General features: G+C 40.1%; 1 protein-coding gene across 1 annotated transcript in view; it reads left to right on the forward strand.

Moving 5' to 3' along the window:
• The first annotated feature begins 250 nt into the window (after positions 1 to 250).
• HECW2 (HECT, C2 and WW domain containing E3 ubiquitin protein ligase 2) overlaps positions 251 to 24,046 on the forward strand; it is a 148,805-nt gene continuing 125,009 nt past the window's right edge. The window contains exon 1 of the mRNA XM_059853385.1: positions 251 to 391. The gene's annotated coding sequence lies outside the window, so the exon portion shown is untranslated. The remainder of the gene's footprint in view (positions 392 to 24,046) is intronic.

Raw genomic sequence — 24,046 nt, forward strand, 5'->3', positions numbered from 1 at the left:
CCCCTGCCTTGCGGGCGGCTTTGTTACCGGCTGCCGGCCCCCGGCGCCGCCCAGGCCCGCGGGGCTGCGGCCTCGGCCCCGGCCCGGCCGCCCCCACCCACGGCCGTGCCCGATCGCGGGGAAGATGCCGGAGCGGAGGCGGGGGCTGGCGGAGGGGCGGGGGGCGCGGCCCCGCCGCTGAGACGGCGCGGGGGCGGAGGGCGGCGCGGGCGCCCCTGCGCGGGAGGCGCTCGCCCCGCCGTGGGCGCGGAGGGGCCGCCGCCACCGGCGGGAGCCGCGTGCCGCAAGGACGGGGTGACTCCGGCCGCCGCCCGGCTCCGCAGCGGCAGCGGGAGCCGCCCTCGCCCGGAGCCCGCCGCGGGCGCGGAGCCGCAGTGCGCGCCTCGGTCAGGTGAGTGGGCGCCGGTGCCCGCGGGAGCCGCCCGCGGGGCCGGGGGCGCGGCGGGGCCGGCGCGGGGCTCTCCGCGGGCCGCGGCAGGTGCGGCCCCCGGTACGGCACCCCCGGGGCTCCGCTCCTCGCCCCAGCGCCCGCCGCGGCGGCCCCGTCATGCGGGAGGCTCGGGCGCCGCGCTGCCGCGGAGCCCCGCAGGGTTCCGCTCGGCTTAATTTAAATCGGTTTTGGCCATTAAATTATAACTGGTTTCCTGCCCGGGGAAGGCGTTCAGCACTTTGTGTTCAGCTGCGTTTATTTCCTCTGGGCTGTCCCCCTTCGCCGTTTAGTGTATTTATTTATTTATGTCTAAGGCTGTTCTCCAGATTCTACATAGCACTGTCCGTGGTGGGGAAGAAAGAACACCGCAGTTTTCAAGCGTGTTGTTTTCAAAACCGGGGGTCTTAATGTGTGTTTTCTATTGCTGTATGTACGAAATACAGCGCAATGACAATATGTGTGTGGGGAAAAATAGGTTTATATTCGTGTCCTCACTGTTCTGTGGATTGTTTGTTGATGTGGAGATCTTGTTCCTTTCTTAGTATGTTTTTGTTTTTTTCTCTTTAACCTTTTCAGTGCACATCACTACAAATCAGGGTATTTGAGAAAAATAAAATTCTCTTTTGGCCTTTATAATGCGAAAATAAAAGAGAGTGTGGTATATGTAGTCAGTAATAGAGTTACATAATTTATTATCGCTTATTTTGTTCCTGGATACATGTCAGGAACACAGAGAGAGTATTTATAACATTTTTTTTCCTCCTCCCTTTTCTGGGGTGCTGTGTGACAGTCTTTGCACTACACTACATTGCACTAGAATATTTGCAAGAGACTCAGCCCTGAATCACTCCTGTGGCAGAAATACCATCAGGGGCCTTACCTTTCTTCACTTTGTTGATGTCCAGGGCTGCCTCCTTCCCGTATGCTCCAGAATTTCTTCTGTAGATTTTTTTTTTTCTGCCCCAACACTTTTTTATTGTTTTCTTACTTTTTAAAAGAAAGTAAGTCAAACCTCTATAAATATTTCAGTAGTAGTTATTTACAGCGCTAAGGTACAGAAGGAAATCTGTGTCATGGATGAATTTAAAAAACCTTCTTCCTATATGCAGGTTAGCTGTTTGCTCACGTCTTCTTTTCCTTTGGAAAAAATGTCTTCATGAGATGAAAATGTATGGTTGCAGCATCAGGCCATAAGGCATGATGTCATTATTAGCATATGAAAGGAACAATCCTAATGGTGCCTTTCAATCAACACTGCTCTTCAGGCTCTAGATTTCCAAAAATGTGGTGGTTGCTTTTGTGTCAGCTGGAGCTACCACAGTGGATGTTGGATATTAGTCCTCATGTGTGTATCTATCTTTCTGTCCTTACTTATATCCCCTTAAAATGGGCTCTGAGATTCCATGGAGCTTCTATGGTTGACTGGAAACCACTTTTAAACTTCTGCTTGGTAGTAGTTTAACTTGACAGAATTGTAGTTGAAAAGCCTCCCTTCTGTCCATCTGTCTTTATAAAAACAGCCTTCTGGTGATGGCAGAGCAAAGCCATGGTTTGTTAGCACTGTGGATTTAGTTTGGCTTGGAGCGTTTGCCAGCCTCTGCAAGGACCCTCTGTCTTCCTTAAAGACCTATAGCTTTCTTGCTGTTTGTTTTTGGAGTGAATTTAGCTAATGGTCATTTCTCTTTGTTTCATGCTTCCAGTGTTTTTTCAAACCTGGTAGAATGCACAGTGTTGCACCTTTAAGAAACTCTGTGATAGTACAGTGGCTGCCAGCCAGAAACAATATACTGTTTTGTCAGATTTCCTGAGAAGAAATTGAATGAATTTTGTGTTTTTCCCTTTATAAGATTAAGTAGTAGTGCCTAATGGAAAAGAAATTAACTTTTTCCTTTATGTGCCAACATGCTTTAAACTGCAGCTAAAGCTTCAATATGCTGCAAAATAAGGGGGATTTCTATGTATGAGACTCAATCTGCAGATTAAATTCTTGAATAATTATGTATAATTCCTGTTTCTTTTTCTTTTTTTAAAATCTAATTCAGCATTTTGTTTGTTCAAAAACTCATTCAGTCAGACAGTGGCAGCATGCTTAGGATATTGCGTTTACTCCATTGGCTAATGAAGCACCTGTTTGGGTAATGTTACTGAATCATTGAAAACAAGATGTAAATAATGTGCTTAAAATTTAGTAGCATGTTCAAAATCCTTTCTTTGAGACTATCCAAAATACTGCCCTATCATAGCATGGAGTGCTCTGAGTGGCTGATTTTGTTTGATCCTGCTGTCATTATGCATGGCATGGTCATAACCTTTGCCTTCACGTTGTCCCTTGTGGATCAGAGGGGGAGAGGCTGCAGTGTAGCTACCACCAGAAGGAACTGTACTAACATCATTACCAATAGATGGAACAGAATTGTCTGTTTCATGTAGAAGTTCTCTAACTTAGTAGGAAAGAAGATGTACTCCTGCAACCTTGGGAGCGTGTTTGGCACTTTGGTGGTATGTGAGGTGTTTCTCTAATCATATCAGGGCCCTTTGGCATTTGAGAGTGACGTGATCTACTATTTTGATCTTTGAGTTTAGTATCTGAGAAAAGTTCCTTGTAATTTCCATTGAAATTGAGCTAAATTGCATGGTTTATACAGACAATGATGCAGGGCATCTGTGATGTGCCTCCACAACAGCCTGTTTGTGGTCTGTTGGAATATCAGTGAGGAAAGGGCTGACAATTCCCATATCTCTGGCAATAGGATAGAAAATGGTGATGCAGCTTTGTGTAGCATGGGTGCATGTTCCAAGGACACATCTCTGTGGGAAGTAGGGTATGATGCTAAAATACTGTAATACTTATAGAAGAGTTCAAGTAGCAGTTTTTGGTTTTCTATTTCTACAGAAACATAGACATCAGTTCTTGAAATGTGTCTTTTCTTAAAACTGGTTGCATACTTGAAGAAAGTAGCGCAGCAGTTGCATGCTGTCTTCTGAGTAGTTGTGTTAAATGACTGCAGTTGGATTGTGAGTTCTCATTGGAAGTGCAAGCCCTGACTGTTGGTTGGAGATGGTCACTCACATTACAAGTGGATGTGTGTCAGTCATCCTTTCCAGCACCTAGGAATCCTGTTACTTGGTTTGATAATAAAGTTGGTGTTAGGTTTCCAAGTTCTGCTGACAGGGTGGACACGTTTAGCTTTTGAAGCAAATGGGTAGTCACGGCCTTCATTTCACTCCGTGTTCCCTTGGTGAGCTGTTCCTTCTCATGGTACCTGGTAGTGCTGAGTGACCCAGGCTAAGTCTGGTTTGGATGTAGCTGTTGGATTGTGCCACTATTTGAGTTTTGTTGCATTTGCACAGTTTTGTGTTACAACTGTTACTTTCTTATGATTGGGGAGGACTAGAATGCTGATAGCAGTTGCTTAATGAACAATAATATTTGTATTCCATAATTTGTTTCATAAATTTGTCATAAAGTAGGCAGTTTTGAAAAAATAGGCAATGATTATGTTTGAAGGAAGGAGAGGTTTGAAAGAGGATCTTTTCTTTGTGTGTACTTATCCATGTTTCTACATGGCACAGTTGCAGCTTGTGTGTGTGAAGCAGTAATAATGGAAGTGAAATTGAAGCACAAGTCCATCATCATTTGGCTAAAAGACCCAACTAGTGCAGTCAAACCAAACCTAACAGCTCAAATGGAGCATTATATGTACCTCAGAACCAAGGAAGTACCCAAAAGTGGATGATTGATGGGTCATCTGAATTGTTTGCTTTTGGAGGAGTCACTGTGTCATAATGAATCATTTGGGGCTTTGTTCATGGTATTAGCACTGGAAATGAAAAGAGTGCTCAAAATAAAGACTAGGATGTTGAAATAAAATTAAAAATAACTATTGTTGAGCTGGTGTTTCTTGATGTTGCATCATGAGATCAGCAGACAAACTGGGGAGTTGTTCATACAGTGTTTTGGTTCAGATTTCTCTAAGTCTGTGCCTCCTTTCATTTGTGAAGTTGTATATGCATACACATAATTTGATTTGTGGACTTTCAGTCATAAAGACTTTAATAGCATTGTCAATATCCCTATATTCTTTATATTGACCACCAGTGAAAGATATTAGGTAACAAAAATTAACATTTCGATAAGAAGCCCACCTAAATATTGCATGGAGCACAGTCAAATGTGTTTTAAGTGCTGTGGTGGCCAGGATCCATTGGCTAGGATCCACTTGAAAAATCAGATTAAAAGTTTTTGTGCTTGACAAATCCAATGACATTAGTTTAAAAATTCCCTGAAGGCTAGTATTGTAATTAGATGATCCCAAAGCATACAGCAGTAAATTTCATTTTCTTCCAGGAATGACCAGCAGCATCTTTAAAAAAATAAAACATTGACTGGTCCTTCTCAGATAGAGCAGCCACAGTAGGAAAGAAGAGTTTTCCAGGAATAAATGTGGCAGCTGAACCTGCAGCACCTCATGGTGAGTGGAGTGGATCAGGCATAGCCTGGTGGGAAGTGGTATGGTCTGTAAGGATTCTGCTGAAAAAGCTCAAAAGTGATAATTCTCTAGGTGCTTCATATCAAGGGCATTAGATATTACATGCTGAGCAAAACAGAGCTTAAAAAATTACAAAACCAGCAACTCCCTTTGGATCCTGATTGTCACAAAAGTCCATCTTTGAGTGATTCCTTAACCTCGCTCTCACAAGAGCATGTGAGCTTCATAGTGCTAGGCTACAGCATTCCAGCTTCAGAAGTACTTGTTCAATGGTGTGTTTTCTTTATTTAATCAGCTTTTGTAAAAGGCCCCTCTGCTTGGTTGATCTTATTATCTTGTGTGATTGTTGATTTGAGTCTGTTTTGAGCTGGTAGTTTGATAAAAGAGATTTCTCCTGCTAAAAATAAGGAGTACAGATTGTAAATGTATCATCTCTAAAATGTAGCCATAACTACATAAACCCATATTTTATGTTTCTTGCTTCATTGCTCTAATAAAAATGTCTACATTGTCTTCACCAACATAAATATTAGAGTCATGGAAATAATTTCCTAAATATTTATATTGTAAAGGGAAATAAGAAAAATACAGCTGTCATGCTTTCTGAGTCTTGCATGACTTCCCCTGGGGAAGGTAAGGTAAGGCTGGTGCTATACCTGCTGAACCTGAGTGCTGTGGCACTGTCCAGGTGTCAGAAGCTCCCTGGCCTGCCTTGGGCCAGTGTCAGCAGCCCTAACAGAGCAGTGCTAAGGAACAGCCATGGGCTAGAGACTGTCCCAAAATGGATTAGGGACAGGACAGGCCTGTTCCGTGAGACAAGAGCGTTTAGCCCCTGCTCTCTCCTGCATGGCTTCAGCATCTGGCCTGTTCTCTTACAGGTGCAGGTATGGCCACAGAGATGCTGCTGCATGTGTGTGGATTAGAAAAAGCTCCCACTGAATGCTCTTTATCTAGGGAAAAACAAGAGGCCACTGTCACTGAGGAGAAAACAACACTTAAGGAAGTTTAGTGCATGTTGTTGTTTCATATCTGTGTGTCTGTATAAAAAAAAGAAACACATATGCACACACATTGTTTCACATAACAGCCATTTTCATATGGTTTGAATAATGCCATGTTGAACAATGCCCAGACCTTCCCAAAATGCTGTTAGGATCTTGTAAGTGTGTATACCCAAGTGTCATAATTTGAGTAAATGTCACAGTTTTTGACTGCCTTACATGGTGGTTTTGTGTCAAATGTTCTCCTAATAATCTCTGTGTGTGTACATATGACATCACTTCTCTGTTTCATGTCCTAAAATGTGTTTAGACTTCCTTGTAATGAAATACCTTTCAGCAAAATGCAACTTTGACCTAGCTCAACTTTATAAACAAGTCTTATTGAGTGTGTGCTGTGAACTTACCCTGAGCTTTGGTAATATGTTTTATGTTGGGCTCTTAAGTTGACAGGCTGATATTTTTCATTATGAAGCTATAGGTCAGTGTAGAGAGCTATCTGTATATTAAACAAAGACTTTGTTATCTGAAATATGCATTGATTAGCCACATGTGAAACGTTGTGTGTTGTCTTAGTGTCTTAGCTGGTGATGTGTCATTTGGAAAAGAAAAAGCAGGATTGAAGGAGCAAAGGATTTAGTTTTCTACAGGATGTGCTTCACGACTTGTGGCTCTAAGTCAGCTGCAAGCAAACTTTGTCAAATAATTATTTTGATCTTAATTTGCAACCTTAAGATAAATTGATAAATGTTTACTCATGTAAGTAACCCCATGAAAAATCAATACTGGAATCACTCCTTGTAGGTACAGAGCAGGTTGTGAAGCCTCTCCCTGCCCCTGCAGTCTGGAGAGCAGCAGGGCCAGGACAATTAGAATCCAGGGAGTACCACAGCAGAGTCTGCTTGTGTGTCTTCCTGCTGCCGAGGCTGGCTTGTCCTTTTGATCCTCCTCTATCCAAAATACGTTTGGAATGTAAATCTCATTTGTTGCCTCTTGGGAAACCAGTAATGAAATCTTCTACTTTCAGACTGAAGACCTAAGGCCCGTGTGGATTGTTGAAGGCTAGAAATTGTCTTTTAAGGGAGGAAAAATTAAGGGATGAAAAATGAGTCTTCTCAGCTGAGTTCTGTGCTTAATGATTTGTATAAGGGAAAATGGTCTTGTATATAATAACATTGTTATTGTTGTTTTTCTTACTGTTTTAGACTTGCAGAGGTTTACTGAAAAAGGAGATGCTTGTGTGCCTGGTTCCAGCTAATCTAGATGGATATAATGCTTAATTGAGCTACTGTGACTTACACTTCTTAGATGAGGCCAAGTACAGCTTAAATTGTTAAATGGATTAACAGGATGTAATCTGCTTTGATTGATGTATCTGATCAGTTTTCCCTCATTCTGTGTAATGCACCAAGCAACTACTTGAAAAGTTTGGTAAACTGTAGTTTGCTGCAGAAAACCAGCAGAAGTATTGCATTGTACATTGACATTTCCTGTATATGGGGAGAAGGTTTTCTCCTATGAATATTCTGCTTTCTAACTCATTGGATATCTGTGTTACTTCATCTGCTCTCTGATCTTTGTAAAATGTTAGATAGATTTGAGTGAAGACATTTTATCTCACTAAAATGTAAATAGATGTAATAATATTTTTGTAGGTCTTTGCTTAAAAGTTCAGTTGTTCTTGTTGTTACTCACCTGAAATTAAAAACAGTCCCTGTGTGATCTCTTAGAGCATGAATGTTCCAAGATTAGGTGCTCTAGCCATATTTTCATCTGCAAGTGGTATTTCACTTATCTATAGTTTGTAATAAGAAGCATGGCTAGAAATCTGAGGTGAATAGAATATCATCGATTTTATGTTTAGCAGGAAGTGAATTTTAAATTTTCAACTAATTGAATTCAGTTTTTATGCATTATTTGCACATGGAGAAGTCCCAGGGAATAAAGAGCTAGAAGTGTTTATAGCCCTGTTCCTCCTGGATTGTGCAGGAGAGTTTTTTGTATAGGTTTTATAGTGGAAAGATTGAATTGGACTGTGAACTGTCCCATGGGTGTGTGGATCTGGCACAATGCAGTTAGCAAAGCCCAGGATTAATGCTCAAAGAACTGGGGATAAAATGCCCTTGGTTGTAAGGATTCATCTGTGGAACAGTCTGCCAGGTCAGATCATTGAAATCTGAACTGCTGCAAATGCTTCCAGATTTTGAGTTTTGAGGAAGCCCTTTCATGACAAGTGATGTCTCATTGTGAAAAGCTTCCTCTTTCTCCCTTTATCACAGAATGATAGAATGTTAAAGGGCTGGAATGGAATTTAGAGACTATCTAGTCCCAACCCCCCAGTGTATCTCACTTTCAAAAAAGCATCTAGTAAAATAAACAGTGCTTTTGTTCCTTAAATGTGCCAACATCCATTAAACCTGTTTAGGAATCCACTTTTGAATCAAAATTTGCTTTTGATTTGCAAATACTGTAATATTGGTCTTGGGGGTGACCTAAAACCCAAAGCCAGCATCCATCTTCGTGCCTGTTGAAACTTAGGATAGGAATGTAATTGATCCCCCCAAAATCAAGCTTCATAAGTATCATACCTTCCTTGAAATAGTGTTCTAGAAAGTGTTATGCCTGGCTTACCCTCCAATTCTGAGTGATAGTTCAACCATTATGGAACTGATTAATTTCAATTCAGCTTCCTTGCTGTAAGAGTCCAGGTGATTTTATGAAATATTACATGGTGAGATTCTTTTCCTCCTAATTATAGTTGGTGTGTGTTTAAGGTGGTATTTTAATTGGAAAACCACAGAACTCTAATCAATTTAACCACAGAACAGGAACAATTAGTGGTTTAAGACTGTGTGTTCTGAAATATCATGTATCCATTATCTTTAAATTATTCTTTTGATTACTTTCTTTGAAGTTTTCCTATCTTATCATCTTATATGTCCCAAAGTGCTTTCTCTTCTGATTTCCTTCCTCTGCCACTCTCTCTCTCTGTTTTGTCTTCAGGCGTCTCTGCAATTATCTTGTCATTCTCATCCCTCCTCAGACCTCCAGTAAGTTGGGATTTCTGCAGTTCTCTGCATACATATTCATACTCATGGCTTTTTTCATCCTTTTCTTGTCCTGTTCGGTTTAGTAAAGATGGGAGCCTGCTAAGTGGAGTTTTGATTACCCTTGCATAGGGTAATAATAAAAAAAAGTTAATTAGAAAGAAATATTTGAGTTGTTAGGGTCATGTCTGAGGACAGCCATGCTGGCCAGCCATGGGACTGTCAAAATGTGAGCTAAAATGAGGGTTTTATTTGCAAAGCAGGGGATGTGATTGGAATTTAGCTCCATCTCCCTTTTTCCTGGTCTGTAGCAGATGCCTTGGGTCACCTTTTTCATCAGCTGCTGAACTCTGCTGGTGCAGTAACATTTTTTTAAGATACTGCATCTGAGAGACTGAAAGTCCTTGATGTCAGATTTTCTCCTGTTTGTCAGGAAAGGGTGGCACATGGGAGCTTTTGCTTTCACCTCCAGCAGCTTCTGTGCATTAGCAATGAGGAGGAACATTCACTTGAGATTTTTTTACCTATCTTCCTTGAGGGAAGAGTGGGATGCTGCTTTCCAAAACAAGCAAATGGAGCAAGGACTGATCAGGATCTATCTGCAAACTCATTTGCTTCAGCTATGCTTATGGCTTTTTTTAGCAGTTGGAGTGAGTTTTACTGTTTTTTTATAGAACTTAGCCATAAAAGATTAAGGTTAGTACCAGGACTTTTTTTAGTCTCTTCAAAAAATTAAAAATACAGTGGTATGCCCACACATAGAATACTAATTTTAGTTAAGATTTTTTTAGCAAAATCATGAAATTGTTAGAGCCATTTCTGAGCTGAGAACACATTTGTAAATTTTTTAAAATGTTTTCTGCATATGGTAATTTTAAGCATGGGTCTAGAATGGTCCACGATGCTTTATTAGGTTTTGATAAGTAATTTTATCAGAAGCCAGGAGTGTGAGTAATAAGCAAATGTAAGTGATTTATATGTACTTTAGGCAGACATAAGTGTTGCAGAAATAGAAGCACCACTAACATGAAGCAACTGAGGTAACTGAATAATGAAAATCTTTATTGGTTTCTTTTAGGACAATGATACTTTTTGCATCTTCCCTTTGAACTCTTTGACACAAACCAATGTGTTTGAAATAATTCTTCTGGCACTTAAGATATCCAGAAACCTTTTGTATTCCCTTTTGCTTTGTTATCTTTGAGTATGATGACTTGCATCAACACTTAGAAACTCTGCACAGTCTAACTTCACTGTCATAACTGATCTCACTGACATGTGTTCACATCTCAAATTCTGCATTTTGATACTTTTGGTTTTCCTATCTAATATTCTTGTTGGAATCATCTGCTCACAGCAGAGAATTTAAAAAGCAGCTGTACAAGGATTCCCAGTCATTAACTTTTATCAGTGTTCTCTGTTCCTCTAGTGTGCCTGAGTTCACATGTTGCACTTGGACTGTGGTTGTCTCGTTTGAGGCACAGAATTATAGGCTGTGCTCTTGACTTGCTGTTGTACTTGATAGGAATTTAGCATTGGGTAATGTTTAAGGAGCAGCAACAGAGTTGCAAAATAACATACCAGGTATATAATTCATACCAAGAAGATCAGCTAGTAAATTTAGATTAGAGTTTCTTTTGGGAGTCTGTGGAGGCAAACGAGCAGTTTCAAAGGAGGTGAACCACTTCTGCAAAATCACAGTTTCATCATAGACACTTGGTATAGCCTGGTGCTTAACACTGGGTTGCTCTGCAGTCATACTTGGTTGCCAATCAACAGCTTTGCACTGGGAGATAGAAAAGTAGAAAGAGTAGAAAGAAGGGAATTTTGAAAAGGTAGTTTAACAAAATGGATTGGAGCATGAAGATTAAAGAATAGCACAAGGAAGCATCACGCTTATTGAACAGGGGAGCAATTTAAGCAAGATTAATTTGTTGCCAGCCTTAACAAATCCATACATTTTCATTTGTTTTCATTAGAAGCCTGGGGTGTAAGCTGACTTACTGTTTAACTACTTAGGAAGTGGAAACTGCCTAAGTAGTTAGGTCAGTGGATGGAAGATTTGTCAGCATTTCAGGTTCAAAAAGAGCCTCTCAGATAAGTATCTTGAAACTCTTTAAGTCAGAACATTTAAGGCAATATATGCAATATTTTATAATTATTGTATTTCCAGTTGCATGACGGTCACCTTGTTCTTCTCTGTGCAGTTTTTGTGAGGATAATTAAATATTGTGATGTTTTGAAAAATTCCAAGGAAGATGAGTAACAGCTCACATGTAGCACACACCCGTGATGTTTTTTCTATTTGCATGCAGTAGCCCCTACTCTCCCTAGGGCTACAGGAATGTATTAAACTTTTCTTAATGGCTGTGTTCAAAGCCAGTCCTTATTACAAGAGTGAGAGAAAGGACTTGGAGGAAAAAAGAAGAGGCAGAATTTGACTGGAAATAGTGTAACTATTGGTTCCCCAAAGTTACCTTTGAAAACAAACCCAAATTGTTTGCTGTTGTGGTGAGAACCTTTTATTCTGTCTATGCTTTGCTTTCAGCGTGGAGGCAAAATGATACTTGACTTTGGAAATACTGTTTTATGTCAATGCATCCATGCAGTAATTATCTGTAAGGGAAGACTTCTCCTAGAGGAAAGCTTTGGATAACTTAATCACATTTCAGCCTCCTGACAAGTTGCAGGTGGTGCTCTGGCTGCTCTTCCAGAGAACTGTGACTCATCATGACCTACAGCATGGTTAAGGTACAGGTTAACTCACATTGTGCTGAGTTCTAGATGGAACTAAGACATACACTTGAGGTTTTATTCCACAAAGTTTTCCAATCAGTTAAATGCACTCAGTTGTGCTTCAATAAATGTTGTTCTTTTTTGACCAAAATGCCGAGCTTGTTAACATGCTTCTGGATTCTTTAGGAGAGGTTTTTAAAATACTTTATACAATTTACTATAATTATTTTATGAGGTGTTTCAGAATAAGGAAAATTGTGAGATAGAACTTGGAGTGGGGGGAGAGGAAGAGAGGGACTGAGAGCAAAAAATAAGTAGCTACTATCCCTGAAAGGAAAGATAAGTAGGGATAATTTTGCAGTTTTAAAACTGTTCACTTTACAGTTATTTTGTGACATGCAAAAATTTGCTGTAGATGTGGGTGATTTTTTTTTTTTTTGTATTTTTTGTATTGCAAATTATCTTCTCTGAAAAAATCTTGGTTTGTTTCTTCTTATAAACAAGCGGTCGCAGGATGCTTCTAATAATTTGGTGGGAAACCAAGTTTGTGTCACTGGCTATGACTGAACGAGGCAAATTTGGACCTTAATACCTAATTGGTCTCCAAGGCATTTAGCCTTAGTAGGAGTATGGAAAAAGAATGTTGGAGTTCATCTAGAATGTGCTTGTAATGCATGTTTTTATGTTGCTTCTGTAGTGTGCACAGTATAAACCATACCTGGTTTTGAAAAGTTCATTTCTTATTTTAACTTCTTAGGATTGTCTGCTGCAGAGCCCAAGTTAATGAGATATTCTTGGCTCCAAGTCAGGATGATTGTGGTCATCTTTTTTTCAGGGAACACTTTAAGTACTATCAGACACATGTTTGTATTTAATATATATGTAGCATTTATGTTAATAGTAGTTTTCAGAACAAGAAATTGTGTAAGGGAATTTATGTAAGTTTTAAAATATATTTCTGTTATAATTGATCTTCAGACATTTAAGAGGAACTGAAAAGCAAAAATTAAATTTCATGTCAGACACTGAGGTGGTATTGCAGGGCTAATTTTGCACTCTCTCAGACTTTCTTCCTCATTTGCCTATGGACCTTACAGGCAAAGACTTAGTACAGGACTGGAATTCTGCATAATATAATTTATTAGAAAGTGTGTTTATCACCCTTCAAAAAGTGGCTACTTCTGTGGTTGAAGTGTGGGACTGAAAGTTTGGGTGTTATGGCAAACTCAGCTCAGAAGGAAAGAAGGTACTGTCCTTGTCTTGAAAAAAGTTGCCAAAGAATTGTTGGCCAAAATTGAACACCAAGCAATAAATCTGTGTTTTATAATGGAGTGTGTTTAAGACCTGAACTGTTTTGAAGGTGAAATCCCAAATCATCGGAGCATGCTTGTCAGTCGAGTTTGGCAGAATGCTGAACCACCTACTTAATTTCCATAGATGCTTAATCAGATGCCTGGGGGAGAGCTGCAGTTGCAGATGTTGAGAAGTTTAAGTCAGGCTCCTTCCTCTTTTGAAAATCAACTCTATTTTTACAAAACAGAATCCCTAGATTATCTTTTAAAAGCAGGTTCTTGTGAGGATTTTTTTCCCCCTAGAGAAAAGGTTTTAAACAAAAAAAAAAAGACAGAATTTCCTTTTGAAATGGAAAAATATGAGTGTGGATGAAATGAATACTTGAGCTTCCCATCTTTGAAATTACTTTTGAAAACAAGCACAGAGAAGTTTAAGGGTGTTATTGCTCAGAATGTTCTTCTGTTATTTTCTTGTTGATTGCTGTAGATGCCTGTGTATTAAAATGCTAATTTTTTTTCCAGGTTAGCCTTTATTTATGATGTGCAGTTTTTGACTGACTCATGCCTTCTGTGATAGGCCTTACGTGAAATGAAAGTGGATGTTCTTTTTTGTGATTTTTATAGTGCTTGGGGTTTAACTGGGGCTTTAGCCTGAGGTCCTGCAAGTCAGTAAGTCAGTGTCAGCTTGGTGCCAGGCGGGTACAATACTGACCACAGAGGCATTAGTGTGAGCACTTGTGTGCTTAGAAACCAGCAGCAAAGCGTGGTCAGTAATGCTCAGGGTCTGGCTTTTCTTAGGGGTGATATCCTCCAACAGTCTGTGTAGCAGAGAAAAGCAAAATAATCCTTTATTCCACTCCCTGCTCCCTAGCCAAAACACAAGCTGAAATGCAAACCAAAGATTGAACAGTCGGACTGAATGAAATAATCTGTTCCTACACTGGATCTGAACATTACTGGTCAAGTGGATCCCTGTTCATTTATGTGGTTGTTTAAAGTGTTCTGCAGATCGTCTGGGAACTTCTGTCTAAGAAGCATGGCTTGGGTATTAAAAGGAACCACTTTCTCCCTGTGATTCACAAGAACAAGTGAAGAAACAAGTTTGTAGATCAAAAGACGGAGACTCCAGAAAGAAGTGTTGTTCACTTCACAACCTTTATATAAGTTCTTCCAGAGATAAACTGAAGCCTTCTCTTTATGAACACATCATGTGACAGGGATTCGCCCTCTGTCTTTCCCAGTAAACAGTTCCAAGGTTCAGCTGCAGTTACTGCTAGGAAATTGCAGAGTGTTTCAAGGTTGAATTGATGCAGCTTTAATTGTTGGCTGCTGGATCCTATTGCATTACTATCAGCAAGTTTGAAAATTTCTTGCTACCAGATCTGCTTCTCAGGGAGTAAGTGCTTATTTCTGGTAATCAAATGACCCACAAGTCTTCTCTTCATTTAGCTGACATGGACAGGGCTCCCTGAGACTTGAAAAATGGAAAAAGTAGATAGGAGAGGAAAATAAATGGTGTATAATGATTAGAAGCATAGGATGTGAAGAAAATAAGATGATATTTATGAAACATGTCCTGCTGCAGAGACAGAAACATTGAGAAAATCAAGAAGACCTTCAGGTCCTTTCCCAAGCCCTTGAAGTCCTCCACGTGAAACAGTGCCTGGGGTGGATGGTGGTGGTGCCAGTGTGGATCTCAGCCAAGCACTGCATTGCAATTTTCCATGATTACCTTTGAGGCAAAGACCATAAAACAGGAAGGTGTTAATACAAACTTATAGCTTGGCTGAGACACTGGGAATGATGCTGCTTGGAATTAGTACTTAGGATATTAATCCACATGTTTTGTTAAGAAAAACAGAAGAATTGTATGGTGTATAAAAATGTTTAAATACTTTTTTCCATTCAAGAGTACTGACTTCCCATATACATTTGTATCCAGTGTTGATTTAAGCTCTAATTTTGGGGCCACTTCTGTTCAAATTTCCAGTACGTGCATTATGGATGCACAAAGTCTGCTTGCACAAAAAGAGCTGTAGTGTGTTGTAATCCTCTAAATTTAAGGATTTGTAAGGTAGCAGAGGAAGGACTAAGAATAGCTCTAGAAAAATAGTGATTGAAGGTTGCTACTACCAGAACCATTCATCCAGCCTGCAGCCCACTCTCTGTGTGCTCTGCAGCTGTGCCAGAAAATATGCTGTATGAACAATTTGGGCAGTTGTGGCCTGTTCCTGTTTTTTGGCTCAGCTTCAGAGTGAATCAGAAGGTGTGCACATGCTTTCTGGCAAAATACCCTTTTCAGAAGTGCTGGGGGAGGGCATGTAACCCAGTAATTATGTCTGGACAGACTTTGCTGCACACATGCCAGTTCAAGGGACAGAGAGGAAACCCAGGATTTGGTCTTTCACTGGTACTGGAAGAATCTCAGGTGTCTTGCCTGGTCAGGAAGAGTGGGTGTACTGCATTCTCCTCCTGAGTACAGATGAAAACTTTGTCTAGCCTTGCTAGATGAGGTAATACTGAATCTTACCTCCCCAGGAGCCGTGTATTTGATGGGTGCATTCTCCAGCCTGTATTGTGCAGAGAGGCAGATTGAATTGAATTCTGTCCTCAGGACCCAGTTCTGTTGAAGTTGCTACATCCTTCAGGATCAGGACCTCCGAATGAACTTCGTACAGTTTTCAGGTGTCATTTGTCTTTTCACCATATCTTAAAATTTATTTACTGCATTCCTCTTGTCTTTCTGTCTACCAGCTTTCCTTTTGTGTCCTTTTAGGTTTTTCCAGTAATGACTAGCTCGGATCCCACTGGTGTAGCAATTTTTTTATTTGAAAAATATGCAACTTGGTTGATGATACCTGGAAGCAAGCCAGTAAAGGCTAAAGAATGAGTGGAAACAAAGGCTGCCCAAGTTTCCTCATTTGGAAATGAAATACCTGACTAGGATCTCATCGGTTTGAGTTTTTCTTTGTTTTTCTTTGAATAGAAGCCGGATTTTGACTGTAAGGTTATATTGGTGAGAATGTCCATATAACACAGGCCTCTCCAATACCTGTTCTTCCTTGACCTGTGGAGTTAATGGCACAGCACTTGATGCTGTTACCCTGTGGAATCATCAAATCATTTAGGTTGGAAAATACCTTTATGATTCTGCAGTTCAACCATTAACCCAGCGCTGCCAAGCTCACCGCTAAACTGTGTTCCACTGTGTACCATCTTCTTAGCACCTTCAGGGATGGTGACTCAACCATTTCCCTGGGCAGAGGGTTTCAGTGTTTGACAACTCTTCTGGCGAAGAAATTTTTCCAAATATCCGATCTAAACCTCCCCTGGTGCACCTTGGGGCATTTCCTCTTGCCTATTCCTTGTTACCTGGGAGAAGAGACTGACACCTATCTGGGCATTTGCTCTTGCCTATTCCTTATTACCTGGGAGAAGAGACTGACACCTATCTGACTACAACCCCCTTTTGGGAGTTGTAAAGAGCAGTAAGGTCCCCCTGAGCCTCCTTTTCTTCAGGATAAACTCCCTCAGCCACTCCTTATCAGATCTGTGCTCTTCACCAGCTCCAGTGACCTTCTCCAGCCTCTCAATGCCCTTCTGTAGTGAGAAGCCTGGAACTGAGCAAAGGATTTGAGCCTCACCTATGCTAAGTGTTTAAATAAATTCATGCTGCCTTACTCATGTTGGGTGTCTTGTCTTCATCTGTGTCATCCTAAGAAAACAAAAACCATCTTGCAGACCATTGAAAGGAAGAAAAAGCCTTACTGTTTTTTTCTGTGTAGTTCTGTGGCAAATAGTATGGCAGTGCAGCACTGCTGAAATTAGGAGTTGGTTGCTAATTAGTTAAATATGCCCTGAGCTAATTACAGTTCAAGTCCCAAAGTATGCATGTGTTTGGTGTAGAGCTGTTAGGGAGGGGAAGGTGAGTGTGCTGGGAAGACAGGCCAGGGAACTGCCAAGTTTCTCCCTTGCTCCTTGAGAAACCCCCATCACAGGGTGGAGGCAAACTGTTGGATGGGTGTCTTTGCCTCGGGGAGGGGAATAGAATACTAGAAGCAAACATTGTTAAAAACATTAACTTTGTATTTTGTGCTGGTACTGTTTGTACATACTGTTCAAAATTAGAGGCTCTGTGTTTTTAGGAAATCCCAGAAGTATAATGAAATTTGATGCACATATAGCTCAATGAAGCTTTGTTAGCTGAAAACCATTTCTTGTTGGTTTTCAGTGTTTCTAAGTCTTGTGCATTTTCTCTTTTTACTTGCATATCTGTAGGAAAAATGGACATGCTTCAAAGTAGTGTAACAGCTAATTCAGCTGAGAGAATCTCTTACTGCTTTGTTTTCAGTGAAATGCAAATTGGCTTTCAGGTTGATGGTAATACCACAGACACATTGCAAATAGGAGATTATATAATAAAGACTGAGTGTGTGTTATTTGATAAACTTAAAGCTTTGGTCTAGAAGGAATTCTGAATCAAACTATATAAGCTTTACAATGAAAAGCAGGTGAATGTGAGATATAACTCAGGGTTAAGCTTTAGAAACATTTAACCTGGATTAAGAATTGAGTGATTTTAAAGGTTGAGAGAAAAAGTGTTACTTTAGTTAATGAACTGTTCAATCAACATGTCAGAGTTCCCTCTACTTTCTTCTGGAATTATCCTATTTGTCAGGTTTCTTTTCTTGTTTGGAGAAATTCAGGACCAGTGTCTAAGATTTGACAGAAGTTTTGGATAATTCATTGGTCAGATAAGGACATGCTGCAGGATTTGGCAGTTGATTTAATTTCTTCTTGAAATTAGTACATTGGGAGATAACAGACTAATATGTTTGATATCATTGTCAAGATAAACTAAAACTATGATGAGCTTTGAACTTTAGTATAAGTTGTATTGAGCTGAGGGAAGGTTCTCTTTTAAAACTCCCACTAAAACTGGTTTTACTGCACAGTTGGTCCTATTGGAGATTCTGAATCTGAGATGAATGATTATTGACATGGCTTAACTAAATAAAGGTCTTTTTGGACCTGAAAATGGCAGAAAGAAATTAGAGGGTTTTCTTTCTGTGTGTGGTTTTTGTATCTTTTTTATTTTTTTTTTTTTATTTTAGGTGAGGAATCACATTTAACTGTATGGTCCTAATTGCAGTCTGTAGTAAATTCATGTGAGAGTTTCACAGTAACAAGATCAGACAGTGGATCAATCAAAGATGTTCTTTTATTGGGTTTGGCTTTTGCTGGTGCCAGTGATGTGGCTTCTGATCCATCAGAAAAGATGAGCTCTGCTTCTTTATCACTGAGATACCAGATAATTGTTTCTGTCAGGATCTCTTGATCTGTGTGCTTCCCATCATTGAATGAAAGTCTGTATTAACTCTCACTGCATGTTATGTTAATTTTTATTTGATATTGGGTTTTGATTTTGTAGATGTCTGAAATTCTGTGGCATGGCTTTGATTTTTCAGCATTTTATGTCATTATTTGTTGAGGCTAATGGATAATGGTAGCCTTGCAAGTGCCACTTCAGAGCCTATGCAACATAAAGTGAATTAGAGCTTGACCCAGAATGATACCCTTTGTCCTGAGGATTTAAAATCATAGAATGGTCTGGATTGGAAGGGACCTTAAAGGCACCCCATTGCTATTGGCTGTTGTCATCATATTTCAAAAGTCTCATACCTTCTTGGTGATTTCTCATGGGCAGCTCCTCACAGCACTGACTCCTTCTTCACAGCCAACAACTCCATCTCTCTTCACAGCTCAGTAACAAACTCCACCTCTCTCCTCAACCACCTAACCCCACTCTTTTTGTAGCACTTTTCTTATTGGACCCAGCTGTGGCCTGTTAAGGCAGGTCTGTTCCTAATCTTTGGTGATCAGTACAGCTGCAACTCCTCAGGTGTGAGACTACCTTCTGCACTGTCTTTATTTTCTTACATTCTATCCCTCCACAATTGGCAGGGACTGCCTTTGGTAGACCAGGTTGCTCAGAGCTGCTCCTGCCTGGCTGTAAATACATCCAGGCATAGGGAGATCAAAGCCTCCCTGGGCAACCTGTTCCAGGGCTGCCCCACCCTCACAGTAGTTTAGATATAGGAATTTCTTCCCTATATCTAAACTAAATCCATCCTCCTTTGGCTTAAGGCCACTGCCCTTGTCTGGTCACTACTCAGCTCTGTGAAAAGCCCCTCTCCAGCTCTCTTGTGGGCCCCCTTTATGGACTGGAAGGCTCTCCAGAATGAAGAGCCCCAGCTCTCTCAACTCGTCTTTATACTTGTTTGTGGAGCTGAGAGTACTTTATCTGAATCCATATTTTCTGACTGATGTTGTTTACCACTCTCTACCTTCTTTCCAGTTCAAATTTTAGGTTTAGGACCTAATTTGGGTACCCACTGACCAATCTTTCTTTCTATGTGTGGATGATTCCTGAATCATTTGCCATTAAAGTTTTTTTCTCTGCTCCAAGCAGGGAAATTTTAACCCCACACTTCATTTTTCTGGAAGCCTGTGCATACTTTCATTCTTTCACTGCTGGTGTAAACCCTTCACTGTGCCACACAGATCCTGCCCCACTGCAGTTTGTGGGGCAGGGTCACCATAAACACTCCCAGTTTCCTTGTTTGCTAGCATGAGGTGTTTCTTTTGTGGAGTACTATTTGTATAGTGCTTTTAGTAGCATGAGTGCTTCTTGGTGTAAGACTGTATTCCTCTAATACTGGATAAACTTTTAAGAGTTGTCATTAATCCTCAAACAAAGAGGAAGCTACAGAATTAAAGATTTTAACTGTATGCCTGCGTCCTTCTTGGGAATGAGTTTCATCTTGCCTAACAACAAGAATTATGTCTTCAAGTCCTTCTTAACCTGGATTGTACTGCGATTCTATTAGAGATGCAGAAAAATAAGTTTTCCACAAATAAAATTTAGAAAAGGAACGGGGGCTGAGTTTTGCAGTGTCTGTGAGTAGCCTAGCACTTGTGTCTCCAGGGTGGCTTTATTTGTGAATCTTCACACATCCACTTCTATGTAAAACCAGGCTGCACAACTGGCATTTAGTATTGCATGGCTGATGTATTAAATAAGGAAACAGTACTTCAGACTCTCATGTAGAATAATATCATGTTAGAGGGAGAAGGGACAAGAAAATAAGAGGATAGGTCCTAGGTCTGGAGAAATAGAAAGGTAGAAGGCAGGAAGGAGAAGGAGGATATTAATGGATTCTACAACTAATAACTTCTAAGGTTTTTATAAAAACAGGCATATTTTTTCAGCTTCTAAGATGCTCTTGGCCTTTTGTAAGCTTTCTGAACACTAGGGGAGCTGCTGAACAGCTCAAGATTTAAGAAGGCTTGGTACAGTGGTAAAGTTTCCACAATGCTAAGTTGGCCTTTCATCTGCATTTTTGACTGTCAGGTGAGAGCAGGATAGTTTGAGCCATTCTTCAGGCACACATAGGACTCTGCCCTGGCAGAGCTGTGCAGAAAACATGGCAAGTCCTAACCTGAATCAATATACCAGTTCCCACTGACTTTAAGAGAGCCCAGTGCTTTCTAAAGTGCAGGCTCTAGCAAATTGGACATTATTTTGAGATGTTTCTGTGCTGTTGATCTGCCAGATGCTTTTTATTTTGATACTCATTTGTCTGTTTAATTTTTTTTTATTGTTTATATTCTTTGGGGCAGGAATTAATTCTCACTCTGTGAGATAGAGCACCGTGTTTGATTCCTGCTTGGGGATATTTCTTAGTGTCTTAATACCTGAATATGCCCTGGACAAGAGGGTATTTTTTTTCCTAATTCCATTAAAGTTGGATAGACCAATCTAAATCAAGCCTTACATGATGAAATCCAAGTTGGAAGCTTCTCAAAGATCATGCTTAAGGGTGTCCAGTCAATAATGATTTTGTTTGGTAAGAGATTTTTGGCAGTACAGACTGTTTCTTCCCAAGCATCCAAAACATCCAGGTTATCCAGGTTTTCACTTCTACCTGCTAGAGAACATGGATGGGTTTTTCTAAATTTAAAAATTCTTTGTATATTTTTTTCTTAGAGTTGGCTTCCACTGCCCAGATGGCTGCCATCATACCTCTTTTACCATAAGGAATGCAAAGTGAGGGATCTCTTCCATGGTTTTTTTGTGGCTCCAGGCTAAGTGAAAGCTTGTGTGCAGCCCCACACTTCTGTGATATTTGTGCCACTTGCAGGGTGGGTGTAGGATAGCAAATTCTTCCAGGGAAGTGGTCACAGCCCTAAGCCCAGCAGAGTTCAAGAAGCATTTGGACGACGCTCTCAGGTACACGGTGGGATTCTTGGGGATGGTGCTGGGCAGGCCCAGGAGCTGGACTCAATGGGTGCCTTCCAATCCAGCATATTTTATAATTCTGTGAAATTTTGGCATCAGAACAGAAATTAAAACTTGGATTCTTTCCTGATTTTTTAGGCTACATTTTTGGCTACGGCAATGAAGCTTAAGACATGCAAAGTTCACCATGACAGTTCCATTTAAACAAGTTCACCTTCACAATAATGGAAAAATAACGAGATTATGCTATTAAAAAAATCAACCCCCCACCCCCCAGCATTTCTAAAAGATTACTGAATTTAACCAGTGCTGAAAAAGTATCATGCACTTGTATAGTATGTGTATCATCTGCATTTTTTGTCCTTTCTAGTCTAGGCGGTTTAGGTTGCCATAAGTGACGTTTCCATGTCAGTTGTTTGAGAGTGGTGGGATATTGTGGAAAGAATGTGAATGAAGAGCAGGGGTCATTTCTCAAACAAAACCTGACAGCTTCCTTGTGACCCCCATTGTTTGTGGACTTCATGCTGAGCAGTTCTAGTGATGAATTCTGACATGCAGTAAACTATGGTGCATCCAGGCACTAGGAACAGTCATTCACACAGGGGTAAAAGGTGAAGTACCAGGTGCTACCATGTAGTAACTGGCACAGCTCCTTGAAAAATCAGTTAAGATAATCTTGGTTTAAGCTAATCTTGGTTTGTGCCAGCCTCAAGTATACTCTTAATGTAGCTAAGACATATTCTTACAAATAAATATATATGATGATAATTTTCTAAGTGAATGGGAAGTTACTGCACTTTATACATATTAATCTACTTACCACTCTTCAAGATTACAGTTTTCTCCATTGTTTTCTCATACAGTTTGATCATTAGTAATTGTGACTATGACACAAATTATATACATCTAATTTTAAATTATGAATCTTACTGGGTTGGTACATGTGATGTTGGTGAGTGTAATGTTTTTTCTCTATAGGTTTTTATTTTTAATACATGAAGGAAAACAATCAGAATCATAGTAGTAGTGTTCCATGTTCTTAGAGGACTTAGTACAGTACCAGTAAGAGAAGCACAAAGAAAATACTACGGAAAAGGAAGGGGATGAGTTGTAAAATGTAGCATATAAAATAAAGCAATACTATGAAGATAAAGGATTGTTACTAGATTGCAGTAGTATTAGCCTGTAACTATTGTTACCAGTTTGTCTTTCTTGTCAGCTGCGTTCTTCAGTTTTGCTTTTTGAATTGGAACATTTTATTTAGACATCTCTCATTCCAGCATATTTTTTTACTTGCATAGAAACAGATGATTGTTTTACTGTATCATATTTTTCTCCAACCATACATCTATAAGGGATATCTGTAATTTTGAGGATCTTTTTTCTTCCATAATGATGATCTGTCCGTCTGTTTCCACGTGGGGTTCTTGTGCATTGCCATTGTTACAAATACCAGTGAATGCAGATACTGCAATGATTCACTGATGGTACATGTCTAATCTTTAAGTATCTCTGGAATATTACAGTGTTCCAGGCTTCATAAATACATCAGATAGATGTTGTAATGTCTTCTCATGGAGGTCTTCCTCAAAATAATTATTAGCATGTGGTAAAAGTTGAACTGAGCGTGTTCTACAGAAATGAGGAGCGATAAAGAGAGTTTTAATACTGTTTCCACTTTGCCAGTAAAACTTCCTGAAAAATAACATTAGAAGAGTAAAGAGGCAGCTATCAAATGTATTTATGTATGTCACTCATTGAAAATGGTTTTCCATTTAATCCTAGAAAAAATAGACATGATATATCAAATTTGATGAGTGTACTGGCAATTTAGTGTGATGGCAAATCCCTCCTCCAAAGGAAGAAATGATTTGTTCTCCACAATTGCTTTTAGGAACCTAAACCTTGGGATGCATGACATTAACTTATATGAACAATTCTCCTGAGCACTAATAAATATTTTTGGAAGCTTAATTTTAACAAATTGGCTGTTACAAGCTTCTTCCTTCATCCTGGCACTAGTGAGTTTAATTTATATATAATATCTACGAGTCTGTACCTGTGTCCAACTCAATTAGAACACATGCCATGAGTTTTTTCTAAGTGCTGCATAAGGACTATACAATTAAGCATCATAAGTGCATTAGTAAACATGGATCCATGTAATGTTGGTGGATGAACTTTGTTAGAGCAAAGGCCTCCACTGCAAATAAAGAGCATCTTAATTTTTTATTTAATTGAGCTTTTGAGTTTGATATTGAAAAAAATAATACAACTTCCATTTGTATAAGTGTCTGTATAAATATGTATACATGTATGCACACCCATCCTTTCCGTTTTACAGCAGAAACTGAAAATCCCAAATCCAGGCACATCAGAATGGAGCTGCATGGCAGCTCCCCTTGCCTTGGTTACAGGGAATAAGCTTTTTAGGACTATTGAATCAGTGTTTAATATTTAAGTAGGAAATGTTACAAGTAAAAAGCTGTCCATATTTTAAAAAGTTGCAGAGTTCCCAAGTTAAACCAACTGCTGTCAAGTTGGAGTTCTAACCATTTATTTTTAATAATTTCATGCTGTAATCTCCTGTTGTTAATAACAGTTTCCTATTAGTTGCTGATTCTTGGTGGTGCCCCAGCCAGCCCGCGCTGCCTTCCCGGCCCCGCGCTGCAGGCGGCGGTGGCCCGGCGGGTCCCAGGGGCAGGGACCGGCCCTGGGGGGTCCCGGGGGCAGGGACCGGCCCTGGGGGGT

Source organism: Haemorhous mexicanus, chromosome 8, assembly GCF_027477595.1.
Source record: "Haemorhous mexicanus isolate bHaeMex1 chromosome 8, bHaeMex1.pri, whole genome shotgun sequence".
Lineage (NCBI taxonomy): Eukaryota > Metazoa > Chordata > Aves > Passeriformes > Fringillidae > Haemorhous > Haemorhous mexicanus.